General features: G+C 42.0%; 1 protein-coding gene across 3 annotated transcripts in view; it reads left to right on the top strand.

The window, feature by feature from the left end:
* The window catches only part of Scaper (S-phase cyclin A associated protein in the ER), a 315,920-nt gene that overhangs the window by 217,388 nt on the left and 84,703 nt on the right, over positions 1-13,829 (top strand). The window lies entirely within an intron of this gene.

The raw sequence follows: 13,829 nt of genomic DNA, 5'->3' as shown, positions 1-13,829 counted from the left end.
TGGGCTTGAGCCTGGAAATCTACAGAAATCCTCAGATTCAGGAAGAACATTCTGAGGCCAAAACTACCAGAGTCTGGAGTCCCAGCCAAATTGCTGGGAGTTGAATTGCACTTCAGTCACTAATGGCAAATAGTTCTTTGTCATAAAGATCTTGTGCAGCATTTGGATCTAATCTCTGATTTCTTTTTCAGTCAAGTCATACTTTCATCTCTGTCCATTTGAGGTATGATATCAAAAAGTATTATTTCAGAAGTATTGTTTTCATAGTTGCAGCATATATAATTTTTAGGCAGTTTATAGAGATTCTGACTTACAGTTTAAGTGAATTTTGATAAAATTTTATCTACATTCCTGAGAAAATGTTACTCTTAGTTATTAAAATAAACAGAAAGTTCCACTTGTCCTTTGGATGCAAAGAAGGGATAAAAAAACCCAACAGTTTATTTAGTTTTTCCTGTGATACATTTTGGTAAGATTAAAAAACAAACAAACCACTCAGCACATTGGCTTCAGAACCCCACACTGTAGGATTTGTTTACCCCAGCAAGTGCCTTTGTCACACTGCAGCTATTTTCCTATTTGAGGAGAATGTAAGAACTCTTTGCAAACTGTGTAAAATGTTTTACAACTGTTAGGTGACAGACAGTATCTTGAGTAGCAGTTTTATCTGGTTTAAAATATAGTCTGTTTGGCCGGGCGTGGTGGCGCACGCCTTTAATCCCAGCACTCGGGAGGCAGAGGCAGGCGGATCGCCGTGAGTTCGAGGCTAGCCTGGTCTACAAAGTGAGTCCAGGATGGCCAAGGCTACACAGAGAAACCCTGTCTCGGAAAAAAAAAAAAAAAAAATATATATATATATATATATAGTCTGTTTGTATGAGATACTTGTGGTAATACAGACTTCTTGACACAGTTAACATAGGTTCCTTTGCTCTACTGACAAAGTAGAGTAAATGAAGGGAAGCCATAGCCTGCAGGTCATACTGTCTGTCTGTGAGGAGAAAGGGCCACACCAGACAGCTGCAGCAGGCAAAAGGCTTCTCTGATCTTGAGGCATTTCTCATCAAAATGTACTATGCTTACATGGTATTGCTGGGTATGAGAGATGAGAGCCACTCTGTGTTAACTGGAAAGGAAGGAAGGAAGGAAGGAAGAATGAGACACGTGAAAAGTATTTAAGATTAAAAAGTGAAATGCATCGGATGCTTTGGTTCAGTGCTTTGATAATCATTAATAATTCATATTGCCTTTCTTGAATTTATCTTGAGATTTTAAATTTTTGCTTTTTGTTTTTATTAGTTTGCTGTCTGGTGTGCTTCAAGGCACATGACTCTGAGGTCTCAAAATAGCAACCTAGATTAAATGCCATTTCTCAAAAGCCACTTTTGCCACAGGCAAAGAGCATGCTTTTATGCTTATCTGTGTCTCTCCTTAATAGAGCAGAAGAGAGTTTCCACAGCTCCTTAAAAGACTATGTGAGAAGTAGTGTGCTCCCACTGGAAAGGGGTCTGGAACCCTGAGAGTCGAGACCAGTGCCCTCAGATGTCAGCAGGAGCTGACCACAGTGCCAGGATGAGAACTTGTTTCATTGCCATTAGATTTGAGTTTTCAGCTTCACACTGCCCACAGATAGAAATCAGCATCAGGAGTTATGGGCATCTCGTAATGACTCTGTATTCCCTTGTCTGAGCGCAACCTCAAGATCATCACTCTGTAGTCTGCCCTCTGAGAGCACAGGCACGAGAGCTGACTGTGCTGCTTATTTACAGATGGGTGAGGGAAGTTCTTCAGCTACTGTAGCTCTAACTGTAGATCGGGCTAATAGAAATATGCCACTGTGTACACTTAAAAATACATCCTCATTTTCTTCCAGCCACTCTTCTGCACAAACTCCTAATGTGGCCCGGACCTGCCCATAGTGCCTCAGTACCCCATTCGCTCTCAGACTGCCAGATCTCCTTTCTCATCCCTAGTTAATTCTTACTACTCAGCTCTGTGAGCCCTTTTTCATCTTCACTCATTCTGTGTCAGTTTTCTGCTTCCTGTGATACTGTATGGCTCTGACCTAGAGAGCTTGCTGTTTAGGCTCTCCTGCATTATTTAATGTCCCTCACCATAAGCAGCTGACTTAAGGCATTGTCTATAAATAGTCACCATGTTGAACTCTGGGATTCTGTGACTGACTGTAAGCCTAATACATCCCTGGCCAACAACTCTGAGTTCTGTGTGTACAGATGAAGCTTCCTCTGCTCCCTTTTTCTTACCCTCTGTACATCTCACTTATTTCACCTAGTGACCCCATACCCTCGCTTTGCCCCATAGCTATTGCTATGTAACTTCCTAAGAATAATATCTTCTTTCATAGTTCCTTCTTTTTTAAGGATTTGTTTTATTTTTATTTATAGGAGTGTGTGTGTGTGTGTGTGTGTGTATGTGTGTGTGTGTGTGTATGTGTGTGTGTTGTATACCTGTGTGCAAATACCTACAAAAGCAGAAAGAAAAAATTGTACCACGTGGAGCTTGTGTAGCAGTTGACTGTGAACTGCTCACTATGGGCACTGGGAATTAAACTTCTTTTCTCTGTAAGAGCAGGAAGCTCTCTCAATCTCAGAGCCATTCTTCAGTGCCCCCATACCCCTAAAAATTAACTGTGGTGAAATTGAAGAATTATGGAGCTAGGGATTTCATAGGTTGGTTTTTCTTAGAAGTAGAAGAATACTACATCACGTAGTAAAAATACTACGTCAGTACTCATTCATTAGTTGGTAGATATCTATGGTGTCTCCATTTCCTGGTCCTTATAAATAGAGCAGCAGTGAACATGGCAGTACAAATATCTCTGTGATAAAATACAGGATATCTTGGTGTATATACCCAAGAGTGGTGTAGCTTGATCATGTGGTAGATCTATTTTCAGTTTTCTGAGGAACTTCTGCACTGATTTCCACAGTTGCCATACCAGTTTGCATTCCCGCCAGCAACATTTAACTATTCCTCATTTAGTCAGTCACAACCAGCATCTATTTTTAGTTGTTCATTTGATCATGGCCATTCTGACTAGGATAACATGAAATCTCAGAATAGCTTTAATTTATATTTTCTTGATAGCTAAACATGTCAGACAGTTACATATATATGCGCCACTGGTGCAATAGTGGCACAAATGTTATATGATTAACCAACCATTTTCTGGGTCCAAGACCCAGTCCATGAGATTAAACCCATACCTGGCACTGTTAAAGGCTCCAAGAACCTATGCCTAATAGCTCATAGTCCCTAAGTGAGAACCTAAAACTTTCTCTCCTAAATGGGCATTGTATTAAAATGACTCCTAATGATTTATTGCTGTGGTGCTTTGAATGAAAATGGCTCCCACAGGGCCATATATTTGAATACTTGGTCCCCAGTTGGTAAAACTGTTTGGAAAGGATTTGGGGGTGTGGCTTTGGTGGACAAGGTGTGTCACTGAGGGTTTAAAAAGCCCACACAATTCCCAGTTAGTTTTTTCTCTATTTCTGCCTATTATGGATCATATGTAAACTCTCAGCTACTGATCCAGCACCATGCCTGCCTGCTGCCATGTTCCCAACCATGATGGTCATGGACTCTAACCCTCTAGAACTGTGAACCTCAAATTAAATGGCTTCTTTTATAATTTCCCTTGGTCATGGTGTTGTGTCATAGCAATAGAAAAGTAACTAAAACAGAAGCTGCTACCAGAAGTGGATTATTGATATGACAAGTCTGACCATGCTGTCCTTTGGAGGAATATGAAAAACTTTGGGGCTTTGGGCCAGTAAAGCATTTAGATGCTGTAGGCAAAGTATAAAGGGCCATCATGCTATTAGGAACTTGGAAGACAGTAAATACTAGTGTGGACTATGGCTAGCTCAGCTCAAGAGGTTTCAGAGGGAACAATCTTAGCAACTGGGCTAGAGACTATTCTTGTGACATTTTGGCAAAGATTGTAGATGTTTTTTAACCTTGTTCTAAAAATAATCTGCCTGAGGCTAACTTGAAGAGTTTCAGGACTAATTTCATTGGCAGAGATTTCAAGGCAACCTAATATTGATTCTGTAGTGTAGTTATTAATGATCACTCTTATGTAGGTCTGTAATGAAAAAGAGGAAGTTGGGCAAAAGAAATACAAAATGTACAATTTAAGGAGAAAAAGGGCTCTGGGGAGTTTAATGTTAGATGCAGGGTTTGTGCAAAAAGAGATGAGGAATTAAATAAAGGGAGTGGTGCCCTCAAGTTGAGATCAGACCCAGCTAATCCTGCAATTTCAGAAAAGAAAAGGCCTAAAGGATTATTTGTTCCTACAAAGCTATAAAGGAAAGCTTAAATGAATGTAAGTAAAGATAGGGGCCCAGCTTCAGCCCCAGCAAACAGCAGAACTTCACAGCTTTGGCCATATGGTTGTGGCTTTAGAGTCATTAGGGATATAAGAGTAAAGGGTTTGTGGAATCTTCCTTTGAGGTTAAGAAAAGCTACTGAGGCCAGGCATGTGGTGGGGAAGTCCTTACATGGTTGCCGGAAGTGAAGCCTGGGTGGGGTAGGGAAGCCTGGGTGGGGCTGGAGATCACAAGATGTTGAAGATGCCAGAGCTATAAGACACCGCCAACGAAAGCTGCAAACAAGGGTCAGAAACCGACCAGGAGAGAGCAGTGTGTTGCAGTGAGCAAAGCTGGAAGGCCAGAGCCACCTGAACTCTGACGTTAGACAAGACTGCAGGATTTGGAGTTGGCCTGGCTGGGTTTCAGTCTTGATTTGGTCCATATTTCCTCACTATGCCCTATTTCTCCCTTTTGGAATGGTAATGCATGTCTCTGCCATTATATGTTGGATGTATATGATTTTTTTTTTTTTATTTTACAAGAAGTTACAATTAAGAGATTGCCTTAATTATCAGAAAACCTTGGACTTTTTGTTTTGTTTTGTTTTGTTTTGTTTTTCCAGACAGGTTCTCTCTTTGTAGCCTTGGCTGTCCTGGACTCACTTTGTAGGCTGGCCTCAAACTTACAGAGATCCACCTCCTTCTGCCTCCCATGTGCTGGGATAAAGGCGTGCACCACCATACCCGGCTGGACTTTGTATTTTTATACACTCTTAAGACTAAAAGACCGTGGAGGAACTGTTAAAATTGGACTGACTAAGTGCATTTTTGCATTATGATATGGCCACTAGTCTAAGGGGGCCAGCAAATGGAATATGGTTTGAATACTCGGTCCTCAGGTGGTGGAAATGTTTAGGTAGGATAAGGAGGTAGGGTGGCTTTTAGGTGGCTTTGAGGTTTCAAAAACCCACACAATTCCCACCTAATGCTCTCTCTGCCACTGCTTGTGCGTCAGTTGTAAGCTCCCAGCTACTTGTTTCAGTGTCATGTCTGCCTGCCTGCTCCCGCCATGATGGTCATGGACTCGGACCCCCTGGAACCATGAGCCCAAAACTCCGTGCTTTCTGTTGTAAGTTGCTTTGGAAATGACGTTTTCTCACCGCAATAGAAAAGTAACTAAGACAGCTGCTATATTCAGCATAGAGCATCTCTCAGCCCTCCTAGAAGCTTCTTTAATAGATGATAATTAACACAGAGACCATCAACTTGCCAAGTACAGAAAACAGACTAATGAGTGAAAGGACCTAAATGGTCTTATTTATTTCCTCAGGGATCCGAGATCTTCAGGAAGTTTCAGGAAGATGGTAAGAGCCAGGGTTTGTGGGTAACACCAAGGAAACAGTATTTTCCAGATACAACAGGGAATCTGCACATAGAATTTTACATAAATTATTTTATCATGCACAAGACCTTTCTGAGCTCCAGCCAAACAAAACCTGAGCATAGAGGATAGGAAAAGTGGGCATAGAGGATAGGGAAATTGAGGAGCTATTAGTCTTTCGCTGGGAGATGGAAAGTCAATTTTCTTTAATGAGGTGACTAATCCTTTGTAGGACAATAACATACCAAGGTAGACTATACTCCCAAACTGGGCAACACAAACTAGACTCAATAGGGAAAGAAAAAAAGAAACAGAACAAATTTAAAAGTTGGATGGGATGGAATGGAAGGGTAAAAACAATAATTAAATCAAGAATTACTAAAATTATTGTTTAAAAAACAAGTATGGAGCTAGAGATGCACTTCAATTAGTAGAATGCCTCCCTACCTTACCGTTAACAAGGTCCTACGCCGGATCCCCATAGTGCGTACAACTGGGCATAGTGGCACATGTCTATAATCCCAGCACTGAGAAAGAGTCAAGATGGTCTATCAGGTGCTGTCTTAGTCAGTGTTCTAACGCTGTAAAGAGGCTCCATGACCATGGCAACTCTTACTTTAAAGAAAAAAACATCTCATTGGAGCTTGCTTACAGTTTCAGTTTAGTCCATTATCATGGCAGGTATCCTGGCAGCACGCAGGCAGACATGGGGCTGGAGACGGAGCTGAGAGTTCTCCACCCAGATCCACAAGCAACAGGAAGGAAGATAGAGATGCTGAGCCTAGCTCAAAGCCCACCCCCAGTGACACGCTTTCTTTAACAAGGCCACAGCCCTTGTTAAACAGTGTCATTCCCTGTTGACAAACCATGGAGGCCATCTTGGCTACATAATGAGCTAAAGGCCACCCTGGACCACATGAGACCACTCTTGTCTCAAAAGGTGTGTGTGTAGGGGGTGATACTTAATTTTTTTCTCTCTTCTTTTTTATTATGCTTGCTTTGTTTGTAAGTGGAGGGGGCATGCATATGTGAAGGTACATGTGCACCCTGGCAGTGAAGGTCAGAGGACATGTAGGAGCAGTTGGTGCTCTCCTTCTTCTGTGTGGGTCCCAGGAATCAAACTCTAGTCATCAGGCATGATGGCAAGAGCCTTAACCTGCTGAGCTAACTTTAAATGTTTCAAGCCTTTCCAAATAGTCCGTGCTTTGTATTGATTTTCAGAGCCGAGTGTCTCAGCCTTATGGAGCCTTCCTGACTTTGGCAACTCTGTGAGTTGATCATTAGGCAATGGATTTGGGGTGGAATATTTTTGTTCTATCTCTCAATTTCTTTTCTGTCATATAGTTATTTGAGGATTTGTTACATTTGTTGCTGTACAGAATCCCTAGTATTCTGCTTAACTAGTGAGCTTTAGATAACCCTTAGAAGGCAAAATAAAATGCCAGAACTGTATTCTTCGTCATTTTTTAGACTTACCACAGTTTTAGAATCAGAGAATACCAATAGGCCTAAGATTTTTTTAATTAATTTATTTTTTTATTCACTTTATATCCCAGTCGTAGCCCACTCCCTCCTCTGCTTCCAATCCCCTTCCCCTATTCCTCAGAAAAGGGGAGCCCCACCCACCCACCTGAGCTCATCAAGTTGCATCAGGACTGAGCACATCCTCTGCCCCTGTGGCCTGGCGAGGCAGCCCCACCAGAAAGGATTTATTAAAAAGCAGGCAACAGAGTCCATGTCAGAGACAGCCCCTGCTCCCCTTACTAAGGGGCCCACATGAAGCCTGAGCTGCTCATGGGCTACATCTGTGTAGGGGGCCTAGGTCCCATTTACGCATGGTCCTTGGTTGGTGTTTCAGTCTCTGCAAGGCCCTCTAGGCCCTGGTTACTTGGCTCTGTTGGTCTTCTTGTGGAGTTCCTGTTCCCTCCAAGTCCTTCTATCTTTTCCCCCACTTTTCCACAGGACTCCCTACACTTCACCCAGTGTTTGGCTATGAGGCTCAACGTCTGTTTTGATCTGCTGCAGTGTGGAGCTGTGCTAGGCTCCTGTCTGCATGCATAGCAGAATATCATTAGAAGTATCAGAGGTTGGCTCTCTCCCATGGGGTGCAACTCAAGTTGGGCCAGGCACTGGTTGGACATTCCCTCAATCTCTGTTCTGTCTTTATCCCTGCACATCTTGTAGGCAGGGTAAGTTTTGAGTTGAAGTTTTTGTGGGTAGGTTGGTGTTCCCTTCCCTCCACTAGGAGTCCTGTCTAGTTAGAGGGTGTCCTCTTCGGTCTACCAAGAGTCTCAACTAGAGTCACCCCCATATCCTCCCAGAAGCCTACCCTGTTTCAGGTCTCCAGGTTGTCACAGAGATGACCTTACCCATGGTTTCTCTTCTCTCTGCATGCCCTCTTCCCTACCTCCTCACCCTGGTTTCTACTCTCCTACCTTGTTCTCTCTTTTCAACCACTTGTGTTGTCTATTTTATTTCCCCTTCTGAGTGAGATTTAAGCATCCTCCCTTGGTTCATCCTTGTTACTTATCTTCTCTGGGTCTATGAATTGTAGTCTGTTTATCCTGTACTTTATGCCTAAAATCCATAGTTTTGGATCTATAGGACCAGCCCCTTCATGTACTCCAGCAGTTCATCAATGGGGTAGATGTTGGAGTGGGCCACTTCAAAGCCCTGGACCTGGGCCTGATAAGTATCTGATCTAGTCAGCCTGCTGGCCCTCCCTCTCTCACATGCTCTGGGTTGGCTCACCAGTAAATCCTACAACCAGGGCCGGCTCTACTCCGCTGTCCAGGCGAGGTGCAGGACCTGTTCTCCCAAGTGCTGCAGTTAGTAAGGGACATGGCCAGTTCTCCCACTCTCATGAACCCAAGGCTAGCTCTCCTGCCTGCAAAGGGTGAGGGAGGGGAGGAAGGTGTTTCTTCCTCCTCCATGCCAATGCCCAGCAGAGGAGAGGCAAGGCTGGCTCTCCTGTTCCCATGCCTTCTGGGCCAGATCACCCACAACCCTCACATCCAGGGCCAACTCCATCTGTACTGCCCAGGTGAGGTGCATAGCCTTCTCTCCCAAGTGCTGTAGTAGATGAGGATCAGGGATAGCTCTCCTTCCCTGATGGCCTCCAAGCCAGCTCTCCTATCTGTTGTTAGTGGCAAGGGGTGAAGGGGGAGAGTGTCTCTCCCTTGCACATGTCATCACACAGCAAACAAGTGGCAGGACCAGCTCTCCCACGCTCACACCCTTGGGGCTTGCCTGCACCCCTGCCACCAAAGTAAGCTCTACTGTGCTGCCCATATGAGCTGCAGGGCCTGCTCTTCAGAGTGCTGCAGGTGTTGAGGGGCAATGGGGGAAAGAGACCAACTCTCCCTCATCCATGCCACTGCACAGGAGATGAGTGACATGGCCAGCACTCACACATTCACACCGTCAGGGCCAGCTCACCTGCAACCAACGCCAGCTCTACTGTGCTTTCTGGATGATGTGCAGGGCCTACTCTCCCAATTACTTCAGCTGGCAAGGGGTAGGATCAGCTATCCTGCCCTTGTGCCCTCAGAGCCAGCTCTCGTAGAATGCCCAGGTGAGGGAGAACCAGTTCTGCACAGCCCTCAGACATTAGCATGGCCCCAGTCAGCCACCCAGACCAGGGATTCCCTGATGCTGCAGGGACAAGGACCCAGGCATGGCCCTTGGTGTCAGCACAGGCCAGGATCTCACCATGATCTTAGATGGTATCACCAGCTACCACATCAGGCTGCTTGTCACTACCCTTGAGTCTCCAGTTCTGCCTCTCTTCATTGTACACACATCCTTCTGCTTCTCTTTCTCTACCACTTACTTGTTCCTCTTAGTGGCACTTGAGGTCTCCTGGTGGCTGGGGTCATCTCAGGAATGGGCTCAAGAGTGCTATGCCCCACCCATGCATTATGGCACTGGGCAGGGTCATCTCAGGCATGGTCTGCCTCCCAGGTCTGCATGACACCAGTCTGGTGGTTATCTCAGGCTAGCTCCCTTTCTTGGCTCCATGGCATGGGTCTGGTGGTCATCTTGGGTTTGCTCCTCACCTGCCTGGCCTATCAGAGTGGTCCCACGGGAGGATCATCTGTCTCCAGCTCACTCCTGCCTGGCGCCTGTGGTTCCAGGCAGGGTTCCTCTAATATCCAGCTGTTCCATGTCCTAGAAGCCTGTCCAGGCTGCATGTTGCAAGACTGGTGGTCATCTCAGGATAGCCTCACTCCTCCCTTGCAGTACATTGAGTGACTTTCTTTGCCTTCCAGATAAACCTGATACATTTTAAATATAATGATTGAATTGAAAATATTGGGTTGTGCTGTAGAACCTTCCTTCCAAAACCATGGTCTTTTCCCCCCAAAATCTCTCATCTTAAAGATTAGATGGATGTCCATTGTTGAAAGCAGAATAAAGAAAGTTATTCTAGCGAATATTTAAACAGTCCATGAATGAATGTTCTTCCAATTAGCTGAGACTGGCTGAACTTCAATTTTTCTACTTACCAATCCCAATTTGGAAAATCTATATAGACATGACCCACATTGAGCTTATTGTCTCTAAACCCTAAGATAAACACATACAAAAGTGATGTGCCTTCAGAATCAAAGATGAGAAAACACGATAGCACAGTTCTTTAGACACGCTGAGCTCTGTGAGAACAGATTGCGGTACTTGCCACCTTTCTTATTCTTTAAGGGTTCCTCGTTCTTGCTTTTATAATTAGGGCTTAGTTCATTTCTCAAGAGGATTGTTTTATATTTATAAATAACATTGTTGTATGTTTATAAACATATATACCCCCCAGACTTTGCTATCTAAAACTTGATCACAGTGGACCAGATTGTATCCTGCTATCTTCGTAAAAAGCAAGTGTTTTCATGAGAAACTTAACCATTTAGCCAGTTCCTTCTCTGACACTAGAAGGCCATTGCCTAATGGGATGGTGAAGTTAGATGTGTAAGGTCACAGGGCGGTCACCCACTTAGGCTCCTCCTCCTCCTGGCTTCACGCTCTCAGCCCCAGGCCTACCAGCATAACTCAGCTCAAAACTTTAATCCTGCCGCTACAGCATGAAGCCCTTTTTGCATGCTAATAATGCATTTATTATTAGAATTAGCTGTAATTTAACAATTTATAAAAGATGCCATATTTTATAAAATAATATCTAATGAAATGTGTAGATTTTTACAGCATTTAACAAAAGAAATGAATAATTGGTTTGTACCTTTTCAGGACAGGCTTGCTTTTTTTTTTTTTTTTTTTTTTTTTAATTACAATTCTGTTCCTCTCAAAGAAACCATATTATCTATCTACCTAAAGCATGCTGTGCTCAGGCAGTAGATACAGGCTTTCAGGGTGCCACGCTGGCTTTTACTCCTCTCTGACTTGAAAAGTGAGGCACACTTCATGCAAGGAGGGGCGATTGCTCAGCTGTGCACCAACCTGCTGCTAGAAAGTACACACATGTGTAAGGAGGCAGGGTTACACTGCAAGGTACTGAGTGCATGTGTTGTGAAAAAAGCAGCTGTGTTGTGACTTTGGTGTAATTGTATCAGCATTTAGGCATTTGCTTTCCATGTAGAGCTGTCACATAATAAATTCATTTAATAACTTCAGGCCCTGTTCTGTTTTTGCCAAAGTATTGGTTTTTTTGTAGATAAAGAAACTAAAGTTTTAAAAAACGGGTTTCCTCCCCATCATCCCATTAGCTGAACTGAGACTGTCACGCTATCTCTTCTCTGTACCGTATTGCCTTCCTAGTGTCACCAAAGAATAATTTTATCAGCTTGTTTTTGTTGAATTTCTTTTATTTCAAGATCTTGGTGATTTCTGTCACAAACAAAACAAAATAACAAACAAAAAAAAACTTTTTACCACTTTGGAGAATATGAGTCTAATAAATATGTTCCATATCACACCATATAAAAACAACAAGAAAGATGATGTGTTTAAAGTAATAGTCTCTGAGTACCTTTGGTTGACTATCTCTGAAGTTTATGCCATATGTACTGCTGTATTGCATATGTGTGCCACTGTGTAATGTAGCATTTACAGCTTTAATAAAATGAAAACATTTAATTGATTTAACTTGAAAAACTGTGATAAGCTGTGTGAGTTGCAGAGGGTTTGTTGTTACTGTTCATATTTTGTGGGAATACCATTGTTTGATTAATTAGTTTTGGTTTATGCTGTTTGGAGTTGGGTATAGGAATTGTGTATTGGAGATGGTCTGTGCTATCATTTTTTTTCACCTAGTAGGGTAGGAATTAGACTCACTGGTACTCATGAACCAAAATCACTTGAAATTATTTGTGTGTAGAAGGAATCAGGTTCAGGAGAAATGTCACAGTTATATTCAGAAAAGAAATGCAAGATTTCTGTGCATTGACTACCTCTTTTTTAGGATAACTTTGTCAAAGAATTTCTTTCTCATAAGTCCAGATGTAGCTTTTCACAGGGCTGGGATCCATCTTGCACCCCACTTTCCCACTATGTCATAGAACTATAGTAATGTTAATAAAATCCTGTTCACCAGTCTGGGAGAAATTAAAACTATAATTCACTGTTAAATAATTCCATATTTATACAAGGAAAATTATATATATATTAGCATTTTAAAGTAACTTGCTCCAGTAGACAAATTAAATAAAATGATTTTTAACCTAATTAGACACAGTGATAAATTCATTTCTTCATTTGAAATACTAAGGTATTTTGTTTATGTCTCAAAGGCTTTCTTGCAGAGATGGTTACAGTTGACAGCTGTTGAACCACTAATAAGATTAAAGTAAAGAAATTAGTTGTGTCAACTTTAATCTTCTGTTTAGCACTGCAAACCACCTGGGGGCTTCTGCAGAGCCAGCTTGTTTAGTTGTCAGCTTTAAACGACATAATGGGGTCCTATTTTAAGAGCATGTTTAAAGACTGTATAATAATAACTGCTTTATATTAAATTAATATTAGCAGTAAAAGTAATGCCTTAGCACTAGAATTTAAAAATAATATACTAATTTGGTATTCAAGCTCTATCTTTAATGCAGTATTGTAACCTTTCAACATAATACTTTTTAAGTTAGAGGTTAATTTGAGGAAATAAAGCCTTATTAATTCAGTGCTTTATATATGGCTTTCCATCTAAAATTAAAATTTGTCTTTATGGAATACTGAAATTGCATATTCTGTTTGAGCCTAATTATCAGTTAAAAACAAAAACCTGCCAGGTGCTGTGGCACACGCCTATAATCCCAGTACTCTGGAAGACAAAAGCAGGCAGATCACTGTGAATTTGAGGACAGCCTGGTCTACAAAGCAAGTACAGGACAGCCAAGACTACACAGAGAAACTCTGTCTCAAAAACACCAAAAACAAACAAACAAACAAAAAACAATAAAAACTTTGAAATAGTGTATCTTGTTGAAATTTTCTTACTCTTTGAGCAAACATTACAGACAGGAAAATTATTTTAAATTTAACTTTAATTTCATTGATATTTTACATTTTATTATATATGTAGTGCAGTATTAATGTTGATGCAGTGAAAGTTGATTAGTAAGCAGACAGGATTAGCATACTGGAAAAGATCCTGCTTGAGTGGATAGCTGTTGAGGTGTTTAAGTCGTTCACTCTAACTCTTCCCAGCATCTGAAAGGCCAGAGCAGGGTGGCAGGAGAGGCAGTGTGGATTTATATTAGCTAAAACAGGTTGTGGACCCTTGAGATGGCCCTGCCAGACAGCCTGAGCTTAATCCCTGAAACTCACATGATACACAAACAGAAGGACTTCCACAAGTTGTCCTCTGACCATACTTTCGTGGCACACAGAAAATAAATATGATTTTAAAAAGGAACATAAAGAACAAAACAGGACAAATGCAAGACTTTTTTCTTTTCATCCACATCTAATAACTCTGATCCAACTGTCAAAATTATCAACTTCAGTAAAAACCTGACAAGCTATGTCACAAATCTAAATTCTCTGTTGTCAAAAATGTCAAAATTGAAAAGTGTTTTTCTGTTTAACCTTTAGCATCATTCTTTCTCTGAGTTTCTTGCTGGAGAGACATCTTATGAACTAGGTGTCAATAAAACAAGAACTCTACAATGTTTC

The sequence above is a fragment of the Acomys russatus genome, chromosome 14 (assembly GCF_903995435.1).
Source record: "Acomys russatus chromosome 14, mAcoRus1.1, whole genome shotgun sequence".
NCBI classification, from domain to species: domain Eukaryota; kingdom Metazoa; phylum Chordata; class Mammalia; order Rodentia; family Muridae; genus Acomys; species Acomys russatus.
The sequence above is the reverse complement of the archived record's forward strand: the minus strand, read 5'-3'. Positions and strand labels throughout refer to the sequence as shown.